At 41.7% G+C, this 12,793-nt stretch overlaps 1 long non-coding RNA gene across 2 annotated transcripts in view; it reads right to left on the bottom strand.

Moving 5' to 3' along the window:
* Positions 1-12,793, bottom strand: part of LOC126511089 (uncharacterized) — a 104,072-nt gene that overhangs the window by 87,765 nt on the left and 3,514 nt on the right. For both annotated transcript variants that reach the window (XR_007594603.1, XR_007594602.1), the window contains exon 2: positions 12,476-12,619. This is a non-coding gene — a long non-coding RNA (uncharacterized lncRNA). The remainder of the gene's footprint in view (positions 1-12,475; positions 12,620-12,793) is intronic.

Below are 12,793 nucleotides of genomic sequence, written 5' to 3'. Positions count from 1 at the left end.
TAGAGAGCCCACATGTTTGTCAAACTAATTTTTCAAAATGGCACAAGGACGATTCATGAGAGAAAAGGTGTGCCTTTCAATGTTTGGAACTGCGGCGATTAAACACTCACTCATACAGAATAAAATACTAAAAATCATTATAAATTTCCTTATTAAAAATTAGCTAAAATGGATCACAAATGTTATGTTAACTACAAAGCTATCGGGAAAAATGTGTGAGGATATCTTTAGGATCCAGGCCCAGGGAAAATTATTCCTACCCTTGAAGCAAAAAACATAGTCCATAAGCAAAAATAATAAATTGAACTTGATGAGAATTAACATTTACTTTGTGAAATGTATATTTAAAGGGTAACAGAAACATTAAAAGTGGGCAAAAATACTTATACATAATATACATGGCTAAGGACTACTATCTAACGCCAAAAGGACACTCAGGATTCAATAATAAAATATAAATATGCTCAAAAACTCCACTTAGGAAGTGGGCAAGATACATGAGCAGACATTTCAATGACACATATATAGAAGTTGCAGATACACTCATGAAAATATTGTGTTACATCAGAGAGAAGTCTATAACATGAAATTATTACACACTGCAAAACTGCCTTGTCTTCACCTAAAACACCATCAACAGTATCAATGCTTGCAAAGGTGTGGTGAAACTGAATTACTCTCACGTTGCTGGTGGGAATCGAAAGCCGGAGTCACTCTGAGTAGCTTCTTCCTAAAGTGATGGAGGTGAGCTGAGATTATAGCTCAGGTGGTAGAGCGCTTGCCTGGCATGCTGGGTTTTCTCTCTCCCCCCCAGCACTGCATAAACAGGTTCTGGTGGTCTGTGCCTGTAATCCTAGCACTAGGAGATGAAGCAAGGAAATCAGAAGTGCAAGGTCATTCTCAACTCAAATAATAATAATAATAATAATAATAATAATAATAATAATAATGGCGATGACAAGGCAGCCCACTAACTACCATACTGTAGGGGTTTGAATGAGACTATCCTCTATAGGCTTCCATATTTGAGCACTTACTCCCCAGTAGGCTATGCTGTTTGGGGAAGTTTAGGAGGTTTGGTCTTGCTGGAGGAAGTCTGTCCCTGGGGACAGGCTTTGGGAGTTTAAGGTCTCACCCAGCATACAGTTCACTCTCTCTGCCTTTCTGCATTGTACTTGCATTTGAAGACGTGAGCGCTCAGCTTCCTGTTCCTTCCACAATGCCTGCTACTTACTGCCATGCTTCCCGGCCTTGATGGACTCCTAGCCCCCTGGAATCACAACCCCAAACAAACTCTTTCTTCTGCAAATTTCCTTGTTTCTGGTGGTTTAGCAGCAGAAAAGAAACTAAGGCAACTACTGAGCATTTGTCCCAGACAAATACAGATGTCTGTTCACACAAAAGCATGTGTGTTCATACCACCTACGTTTATAACAGCCTCAGACTGGAAACTGGCTTTAAAGACTGGATGTTTACAAAAGTTAACATCTATGGTACATCTTACTATGAAATATTACTTATCAGTAAGAGAGAACATGCCGTTCATACACATAACAACTTCAGTGTGTCTACAGATAACTGAGTGGGATGAAAGTCTATCCGTGACTGTACCTTTAAAACACTCTTGACTCTGGAATGACAGAACTGAAAGTGATAGAGACGTGAGAGAGTTGAGTTTGGCTCTAAAGGGTACCACTTAAAACCCTCGAGAGGAAGGACATGCTCTGTGTCTTGACTGTCAGTGTGACTATCCTGACACTGCGCTTAATTTTCCAGCATTTGCATTGGTGGGAACTGTGGCAAGGGTACAGGGGGTCTGTGTGTATTATTTCTCGCACATACATGTGGATACACAATCTTAGAACAGAATCCACTACTGCTGCTTTGCTAAACCAGCTTAATTCCTTACTACATTCTAAACCTCATTCTTAGACCCACAGGTAACTATAGCTACCCCCCCTCGTCGCAGAAGCCCCTCTTTACAGCATCACAGAGAACCACAGTGGACACAAGGGACCACTGAAAATCAATGGACCATGGGGAGTCCAGCTCCAAAAGATACGTCTACATCACAGCTCCTGCATCTATGGTTCGGAGAACGTGGAGAAAGAGGAGGCAAAAGATGGTAAAAGCCAGAATACACGGAAGTCTGCTGGGAAACAATCTCTCCTAGAAACTGCTACATAAACCAAAACCGAACAATGGCAATCTCCGTGGGCATACTAACATGGGAGAAGGGAGTGTTCCTGGGGTCCCACCCTAGACAAAGAACTACAGGCGGTTAATGATTGCCGGCAGAAGGAGAGTTATCCACCCCCAGGCCCCTCATTACCTGTCCAATGCAGAGTGATCGATCAGTACGGAAAAAATATACACACCACCAACAAAAATAGCCTCGTCAGATTGTATTTATACACATTTGTATACACACACTCATATGCATATAACAAGGTCAAAAAGAGACTATCAACTTGGAGGGGTCAGAGGAGGTCAAGAGGAGGTAGCTGGGAGGGGGTGGAGGGAGAAAAAAGAGAAAGGAATACTGTAATTTGATTTCAATTAAAAAAAATCTTAAAAAATAGCCAGACATACCTTTAATCCCAGTACTCAGGATTTAATTTNATTATATATAATTTATATATAATGAATTTTTAAACAAATCTCTATACATAGGCATGAATTATTCTGAGGATTCAGGTAAAAAAAAGTCTACACTAACAGGCTGATAAGAAAGTCACTTTTTGTGTCAAACAACAGTCTCAGTAATGTAGGTGCAATACAGTAAAAATATAACTAGAATCTGAATCAAAGCCTTGGACCCAAGTCCCAATGTGACACTTACTAGATGTATGGTCCTTAGTAAGTCACATAAATTCCAGACATCACTTTTCCATCTTTAAAATGGGAGCAGTAAGGACTGGAGAGCGGGCTCGGCGGTTAAGAGTACTTAGCTACTTCTGCAGGAGACCTGAACACACAGAACCCATATGGGTGGCTCATGACCACCAGTTGCTCCGGTTTCAATGGATCTGAGGCCCTATTCTGGCCTCTATAGGCACCTGCACATAAATTCACACAGGCACATACATGTACATGTACACACACACATGCATGCATGCACTCTCACACACACAATATTAATAAAGAAATATTTTCAGTTAAAATAAAATAAAACGGGAGCAGTAGTATTTTCCCTGCTCCCTCACATATCCCCCGGAAGCCCTGATGAATGTGTGATTCCACCGAGGAGCAGCCCCTGGCCTCATTCATCTATATGACACTCCTGCCCAGCTGAGGGCCAGCAGGAGCAGGTATCCCATAAATAGCTACTGAATGAAGAATAGTTTTAGGAAGGAGATGTAAAATGAAAGCCATTAATTAAGTGTGATACTAAATCCTCCTGCTCAGCCAGCAAAGGGTGCCGCTGTCATCCAGAGCCAGCTGCAGATGAGATCACGTATTCTTTGGGAAGAGACCCTCAACACTGACCGTTTTGCCCAATCTCTTTATTAAAAAAAAAATACAGAAATGGCAGAACGACTCACTGCATCATCATATAGTATGGCTTTATCTGATAAATTCTTTCTGTGGCAAGTTTTACAGGCTTATTTATCCTGTAAATAATCCGAGAATTGTTCTAGCATGAGGGGGGTAGGTACTGTACGGCTTGTTATCTAGATTTCGGGCCAATGAATTCAAGTCACTCTGAGAGAATAGGAAGTATCTAGTTATATGACTACTAATACTACATTAGGGCACAATCCTTAGGGCAGACTTTTTAGAGATAACACTTGAAGGTTCTCAGATACTTGAAAGCTATAAATGGTAAGTATCATATAGTACTACCTCCCGGCAGAGTCTGGGTCTGTACCTGTTCACTAAACATAGACCCATGTCTGCAGACATATGTATATAGGTATTGTCTTTTTTGTTTGTTTGTTTGTTTTGGTTTGGTTTGGTTTGGTTTTTGAGACAAGGTTTCACTATGTGTCCCTGGCTGGCCTAGAACCCACGGTGTAGACCAGGCTAGCCTCTACCACATGGAGAGCTGCCTGCCCAGCTTCCTGAGTGCTGGGAGGGAGTCAAGGTGATGCCAGCATGCCCACTGGGGTAAATATGACTTGCAAAGTGGAACAAAGATAATATAAAATATCTCATTAAAATATAACTGGTGAAGGTTATTTCAACGTATGAAGTCCAAGAGCAATTGGGTTTTTAGAGCTTTATTTAATTGTAGAAAAACTCCAGGCAACAAATAAACAATGAATCATACTTCTGAAAAGAAACACTTTTGTAGTGCTCTGTGATAGGAAAGTCTCAGCATGTATATTTTAAATGTATAAACTTGGAGATATTCGGCGTTAGTTTATTTTTAAAGCTATATGAGTCAAATCACCGTCACTGTTTACTTTTTTAATATTCAATTCAGGAAATCCTGTGGTTCGCTTAGAGATGACTCATTTGGACCCTCTGCCTACCTCCGCTGATACCTACTAAGGGCTCCCTCACCCAGCAGTCTCGGAGCCTTGGGGGAGCTCTGCTGTGCTGTGTGGCAACCCACTGTATTCTCCGGTGGCAATTGCTAAAATCAGAAGCAGCCCGTGTTAGCCTTTGCCCCTAAATCTGAACTAGAGGCAGGAAAAGCTACGTGGCCTGTCCCCACCATGTGACGAAGAGTCAAATATTTGAGAGGGCAGTCCTGTGCCAGGCCACGTGCCTCTCTTCTAGCCTGAACTTTCTGCTCCGGGATTCCTTTTCCCCTCATATCCTGAGGGTCTGTGCTGAGCTCTCATTTATCAATGTCCAGATTAAGGTGATGTTAAAGGACAATTAATAAAAGGTGGGTGACAGATACTGGGGTTCAACCAGAAGATCTAAAAAGCAAAACAGCCAGCCACTGGCTCTTACCTTGACCTCAGTCTGAAATGGTGATCCTGCCTCTAGAATATCAGAATGAGACTGAGACTGTGAGCTGTCTTCTCCCATTTTATAATCCTGTCTAGGGCTGGGATTAAAGGTGTGCACCACTGGGATTAAAGGCATGCACTGCCCAGTTTCTATGGCAAACTAGTGTGGCTACTGGGATTAAAGGTGTGTGTTACCACTGCTTGGTCTGTAAGGCTGACCAGTGGGGTTGTTTTATTCTCTAGTCCTCAGGCAAGCTTTATTTATTTACTAAAATACAAATAAAATTATTTACTTAATAAAATAAAAAATGAAATTATTTATTTATTAAAATACAAATGAAATGTCACTACATGAGGTGACCAGAGTTGAATAAATTGGCAGCCTAGAATATAGGGCACCCATTGTCTGCCCTATAAGCTGTACAATCATCTTTTTTCTTTTATTTTTATTATGTTATTGTGCGTGTGTGAGAGAGAGAAAGAGAGACAGAGACAAAGAGAGAGACAGAGAGATATGCAATGTGTGTCTGGGGATAGCTTTATAGAGTTGGTTCTCTCCTTCTACCATGTGACTAAATTCAGATCATCAGCCTTGGCAGCCATCCAGCCAATTCAGTATACTCTAGTTTTCATAATGCAGTCTAAAGCATATTGTGCAGCCAAAGAAAACTATTTCATATTAACGCAAATTAAGCATGTTTAATTTAAAAATCTTTGAGCACCAACATGGTACCACAGGTGGAAAATTCCACACTTAAACTCATCTATCACAGACTCCCTAAAAAGACTGTGTAAGATTACTTTCAGGATATGTGTATATAATGTATGCAAAGCAAAAATTAATTTCAATTTCATGTTTAGACAGGTAGATCTCATTTGAAAATAAGTGCCCTAAAATTCCAAAATTGGCACACCAAACATTTCCGGCCTCAAGCACTTGAAATAAGAGCTGCTCAACCTACAGCAAATTATTGCCATTGTATTTTTTTATTTTTAATTAATTTATTTTTAAACAACCTTTTCTCATTTTACATACCTATCCCAGTTTCCACTCCCTTCCCTCTTCCCCGCTCCTTCCACCTCCTCCCCACACTCCACTTCCCATCCAGCCTTTAGAGATGATACAGCTTCCCATGGGGAGTCAACAAAGTCTGACATATCACTCTGAGGCAGGACCAAGGCCCTCCTCCCTATATTTCGGTTCAGCAAGTTATCCCTCCAAAAAGAATAGGCTCCAGGGGCTGGAGAGATGGCTCAGTGGTTAAGAGCTTTGCCTGCTCTTCCAAAGGTCCTGAGTTCAATTCCCAGCAACCACATGGTGGCTCACAACCATCTGTAATGAGATTTGGTGTCCTCTTCTGGCCTGCAGGGATACATGCATGCAGAACACTGAATACATAATAAATTAATAAATCTTAAAAAAAAAAAAAGAATAGGCTCCAAAAAGCCAGTTCAAGCACTAGGGATAAATCCCCTGATCCCATGGTCAGTGTGGCTTCACAGACTGCCCCAGCCACACAACTGTCATCCACATTCAGAGCTCCTAGCTTGGTCCTATGCAGGTTTCCCCCACTATCAGTCCCGAGTCAGTGAGCTCCCACTAGCTCAGACCAACTGTTTCTGTGGGTATCATGATCTTGATCCTTTTGCTCATATTATTGCTTGTCCTTGGACTCCAGAGGTTCAGTCCAGTGCTTTGCTATGGGTCTCTGCCTCTGTTTCCACCAATTGATGGATGAAGGTTCTATGATGACATTTATTGATGACAGGTAGTCATCAATCTGATTACAGGGGAAGACCACTTCAGGCACCTTCTCCACTATTGCTTAGGGTCTTAGCTGGGGTCCTCCTTGTGGATTCCTGGAAATTTCCCTGGTGCCAAGTTTCTCACTTGCCATAATGGCTCCCACAGGCAAGATATCTCTTTTCTTGTTCTCCCTTTCTGTCCTCCCATCGTGACCATCCCATCCCTACATTGTTCTTCTCCTCCCTCATCTTATCCCCTCCTCCTCTCCTTCCACCTCCCTCCCCCCCATACACATTCCCAATATTCTCAGGAGATCTTGTCTATTTTCCCTTCCCAGGGGGATCCTTGTATGTCTTTCTTAGGGTTCTCCTTGTTACCTAGTTTCTTTTGGGTTGACCACAGGCTGGTTATCCTTTGCTTTATCTCTAATATCTACTTCTGAGTGAGCACATACCGAGTTTGTCTTTCTGGATCTAAGTTACCTCACTCAGGATGGTCTTTTCTAGTTCCATCCATTTTCATGCAAATAGCATGATGTCATTGTATTTTTTACTGCTGAGTCGTACTCCATTGTGTAAATGTACCAACATTTTCTTTATCCAGTCTTTGGTTGAGGGGCATCTGGATGGTTTCTAGGTTCTGGCTACCAACAATGCTGCTATGATCGAGCAAATGTCCTTGTGATATGAGCGTGCATCCTTGGGTATATTGTCCAACACATCACTGCCACAGTCCAGGTTTATATTTATATCTTTCAACTTAAATAAAGGGTGTTCAATTGTTCATTGCTAAATTATACCATGTTGTTTGAGTCCTCACATCTGTATTTTATGGTAAACCCTGATTTTCTGTTCAGTGCATTGACTCTGCTTTCTGAAGCTTTGATGAGCAGCCCTTTAGCCTGCAGCAGAGACTTGATTGAAGACATCATACAAAGGAGAATCAACGGTTCTGTGACTCGCCACTGGAAGCTCCTTGGCAAGGCAGCATCGTGCAGCATCAACTAACAAAATGCTCAATACTGCATATGCAAACAGGAATGCGGGGCTCACCTCAGGTGGCAGGTTCTGAACGGGATATGAAAACAGAGAAACAAAAGCAGACGAGCAAAGAGTGTGTCCCTAAGTCATCAGAATTAATCTAAAACATGAGTTTCATACTTAAAAGATGCATTTCTTTTTTTAGAAAAAGTAAACTGGGTGGTGGTGGCACATGTCTTTAATTCCAGCCACTCAGGAGGCAGAGGCAGGGGGATTTCTGTGAGTACGAGGTCAGCCTGGTCTACAAAGAGAGTTCCAGGACAGTCAGGGTTTTACACAGAGAAACCCTGTCTCAAAAAAAAAAAAAAAAAAGAAAAAAAAAAGAAAAGAAAAGAAAAGAAGGAAGAATAGAACTAACTACCAGATGTCCCAGAAATTTCCAAAGAACATGAGATCACCATCTCAAAGAGATATATTGTTAATTCTTCTATGTTAACTGCAACAATATTAACAGTCAAACAGGGCATCCATCTCAGTATCCACCAATAGATGAGCAGATAGAGAAATTGTGGTAGATACACAAATAGTTCATGGTGTACGTAAACACACTATTCAGCTCAGGAAGTTCTATGGTCTTATACAGATGAACCTAGGGGGGACCATTTTAAGGGAAATAAGTTGCACACAGAAAAACAAAACTGCATGTTCACACTAATATCTGAAATCTTAAAAAGTCAAAGTTATGGGACCAGAAGGGCAGAATGATGGCTGCCAGGGTCGAAAGAGTAGCAGCTTGGAAGGTTTGGGGAAATCTAGTCAAAGGTGACAAACTTTCAGTTGGAAAAGGTAAACTCAGGCTTCTATTGTACCACAGTGGCTCAATATTCTTAACACACGCAGAGTGAGTTAACACTTATGTTAGTGAGCTCCATCCAGCCATTCCATAGCACACACCTTTCAAACTAACATGCTGCACATTGCAAGTATATATAATTTTGTCAATTGAAATATTTTTTTTAAAAAAATTTCAGGTTAGCAACATGGCTCACATCAGGTAAAGGTGCTTTCCTCAAGCCCCAACAGCCTGAGTTCAATCCCTAAACCCACCTAGGAAAGAAGTAACCCCTTCATGTTGTCCTCTGACCTCCACAGGCCTGCACACATGCATACTAAATAAATAAATGTCCTTTAAGGGGGAATTTTTAGTGGAAAAAATTATTGAGACAGAGAAAGAGAGAGAATTAACATAATTCATTTTCTACTATGAATCTCAACCAAGAAGTTGACAAATTCCGTATCTAAAGAGGAGTAGGAGTCGAAGTAGGTTAGAGAGAGGGCAAAGAAGCCAAGGAGGAAAAAATCTGGGCGCATTAAGAATGAAGAAACTCTTAGCACCTCCTGCTGCCGGCTGCAGTCTATTCAAACCAAACCCCACCCCTGTAAGTAACTCCATCAAGCAGAAATCAGTATTTTAACTGTTTATAACTTTATATGGCTGCTATCTAAAGAAATTGTTCGCTTTTAAAATGGGTTCAATAGAGGACCAATATACAAGACAAGTAACTGGCCTCACATATGTCGCTTGATCGATGGCCCAGTTTTCTAGTGCAGCAAGGATGCAGAGATATCAAGGGCTGCTGTTGTTTGCTTATGTTGGGCAACAAACCTAACGTTAAACATGACCCTTGCAACTGTTCCCTCATCTTTCCGAGCCAAGGCACTTTGATGCTAGAATAAATATCACTATGGCTCCACGCTGAGGAAACTGGGGTTTGCAGGGAGGGTTTCACCCTGTCAAGTTGGGTTTGTTTTTTCCACAAACAGCTTAAAACGCCCTTTGAAAGAAAAGCGGCATGAGCGGAGACAATCACTTTAAATTATGACCGTCTCTGGGTCTCTCACAGTCTCTGCTCATTATGTCTGCCTTTTTAGTCTAAAAATGCAGAAAAGAGTCAACATGTCATAACTGGAGACTGAAAGCTGCAACCCATCTGCCAACATAAATCATTTGGACCTAGAAAGAAAATGCATTTTTGAAGAAACAATTCTGAAGGCTTTCCAAGATATAAAGTAATTTCTTACTTATAATTTATTCATCAGAAATAACTTTTTTAAAGATTTATTTTAAGCCGGTGGTGGTAGCACACCCCTTTAATCCCAGTGCTCAGGAGGCAGAGGCAGGAAGATCTCAGAGTTTGAGGTTCAGCCTGATCTACAGAGCAAGTTCCAGGACAGGTGGGACTGCACAGAAAACCCCTGTCTCAGGGGAAAAAAATTACTTTATTTTATGTGTATCAGTGTTTTGATTGTATGCATGTAAGTGCACACATGTGCCTGAAGCTGGAGAAGGCCTGGGAACTGCAGTCATAGATGGCTATGAGCCAAGATGTGGTCACTGGGAACCAAATTCAAGTCCTCTGCTAGAGCTTTAAGTGCTCTTAATTGCTGAGCCAACTCTCCAGTCCCCCAGAAATAACTTTCTAAGTCCAGAAATCCTAAAGCCATTTGGATTCAGAATCAAGACACCTAAAGAACCAACAGAAAATGAGCCTAAACCCTATTTGCCCGTCCCACTCCTAAGACCACTCACTGAATTGGATGGGCAAAAGAGATGGAGAAGGCTATTACAGGAGGAACTGGGGGAAGGAGTGAATGTCCTCAAAATACACCGTATGAAATTTTCAAAGAGTTAAAAAATATTGTTATAAAGGTAAAAATATAAAAAAATAAAGACCAATTTTCATAATAGTTGACCCGTGCCAATAAGGCTTTAAATGCAGGGGACCATGAAGACCCTCAAAGGCCTTCATCAACTAGCTAGTCAATAATAAGAAAGGACTAAAATGCAGGTCCCTGTCCACTTTGACCTTGAGGTTTAGGGTCATGGACTAGATATAAAGGCCTCCTGAACCAATAATTTTTAACTTCTCCTCACCCACAGCCAATCACACCAAAAAGAACCAAAAGATACAATATAAAACATTTTATAAATAGGATCTGAATAATCCTTTGTTGTTTTTAGAGTTTACATTTTAAAAAGTGAGTAGCTATCATCTTATTGAAAATACAAGATTCGCAATAGCAGGAGCCACATGCAGACTGCTCTCTGTTTGATCCACAGCATTTGTGCGGTTCTATGGTTCCTGGTGCTCTGTTTTTGTTCCCACTCTCCAAGCACTCTGTCCCGATGTGTGCACTGCCAGGGGGAACACAATGCCCTTCTTTCCTTTTTCCCTAAAGTCCTAGCAGCTAAGACTCTGGTGTATGCATCAGTGGGCAGGCAGGCAGGAGGCAAGCAGGCAGGCACACACACAGACACTGCCAGATCTTGTACAGACGACGGAAAGTCAAGCGGTGGGATGGGAGCTATTCATATACAGCAGCGGAGATGCAGACGGTTCTTCCCTGTACTTTGTTCTCCGTGGCCTCTGCTTGGCTTTCCTTTAGTTCTGTCAGTTGCCTGGGTTAGTCCACTGAAGTTCTTTCCCTCTTAAGTTAGTGTAAGGCAAATTCTGTTACTTCCAAGTAAAACCACTAGTAGACAGATAGTAGACACTCGAATATTTCTTAGGCGAAAAGCTAGGCTTGAAGGATTAATTAGCTATGATAATTTTACATCTACATTACAATTTCAACGCTCCCACAGCCTGTATTTTGCACCTACTTGATTTACATTCCAGATAAGTCAAGTTCTTCTTGATGCCAGAGCTAAGTTTTTTTTTAAATCTTTTAAAAATCTATTCTAAACTAGGTTTGCTGTTATTTCCCCAAGTATGCTGTAAAATGTCTTAACTCACTGTCTCACTGTGGATAGTGTCACTAAGGAGACTGACACCAAAAAAGGAGAGAAACTTAGAATACTGTCTGGAGAGCTAAAACCAGCAAGGGGGAACATGAGAGAGAGTTAAATATTTTCAAATGGAGCATCTGAAGGTGTACTAAGTGTGTGAATGGGGAGGAAACTGGAAGAAGGAAAGGGGGAAGGAAGGAAGCCGAGAGAATATAGAAACGAAGACTTAAACTTTAAATATGGGCTGACATTCACCCTGTGCACTGAGGTGGAAGGGGTTCAGTAGCTTAGGGAACAGCTTCTTAAAAGACAAAAAGTATTCTCTCTCTCTCTCTCTCTCTCTCTCTCTCTCTCTCTCTCTCTCTCTCTCTCGCACACACTCTCTGTCTCTCACACACACACTCTCTCTCTCTCTCTCTCTCTCTCTCTCTCTCTCTCTCTCTCTCTCACACACACACACACACACACACACCTGCTTTCATCATTGTCGTCTGACTCTATGGAATGGACAGTGTTTTGTCTGTAAATTCACCCATCCCATTCTGCCTCCCTCTACCATAAAGGTCTCCTCTCCTCGCCTCCTAAAAGAATCTACAGGCAATGTCACAAACTTCCACGTTTACAATTTAAAAGACTTCTTCAGAATTACTTCAAGAATTCTACTACCTTGCTATCCATTTACGCCACGGCAAAGAATTTTCCAGAGTGTATCCTGCTTGGTTTGTGTAAACACAACCCCCCCCAAACTAGGTTACCCCAAATTAAAAACCTATTAAATCAACTCAAGTGAGGAATAAAGGAAAGAGCTTTTTCTGAAACCTGTGCTTGATCAGCAGAAATTCAATGCGAGCCACCCTACCCCCAACCCCACCCCTGCTATGTCCGATCTCCAGGGAGCTGGTGCTCATCCCTATCCAAATAGGGCCTGAAGAAGAACAAAACTCACGAAAGAATATCGCTAATACTTAAGAGAAGTTTTTAAAAGAATGGGCGGGCTGGGTTGGGATGAAATACTTGAAGGAGCGCTTAGTTAACTGGATACCCTGCTTACCTGCGTGTATGCTGCATAACGCGATTTCTATAAAAAATGAAGTATGAAAAGAAGTTCGAAATATAATGAAACCCCGTATACATGTCTTTCAGTGGAACAATAAAGAGACGTGAAATCTTTACGTGGGCTTCCGGTGCTTTTCGGCTGTAGATACGGAAGACAAAGGCCTTGGGTCAATGGATTCAGCAAACGCCTTCTCTGTTGTTGCATCAATTACGCAGCTCTAACTAGACCGGCCCTTTAGCACGCACTCTCCAGCCGCGCTCCCTTGTTCTGAGGACGCTGGCATTTCTCCCCGGGATACACATTCCTCTCTCA

The sequence above is a fragment of the Alexandromys fortis genome, unplaced genomic scaffold, assembly GCF_014885135.2.
Source record: "Alexandromys fortis isolate MF-2015 unplaced genomic scaffold, M_Fortis_MF-2015_v1.1 scaffold_94, whole genome shotgun sequence".
Classification (NCBI taxonomy): Eukaryota; Metazoa; Chordata; class Mammalia; order Rodentia; family Cricetidae; genus Alexandromys; species Alexandromys fortis.
The sequence above is the reverse complement of the archived record's forward strand: the minus strand, read 5'-3'. Positions and strand labels throughout refer to the sequence as shown.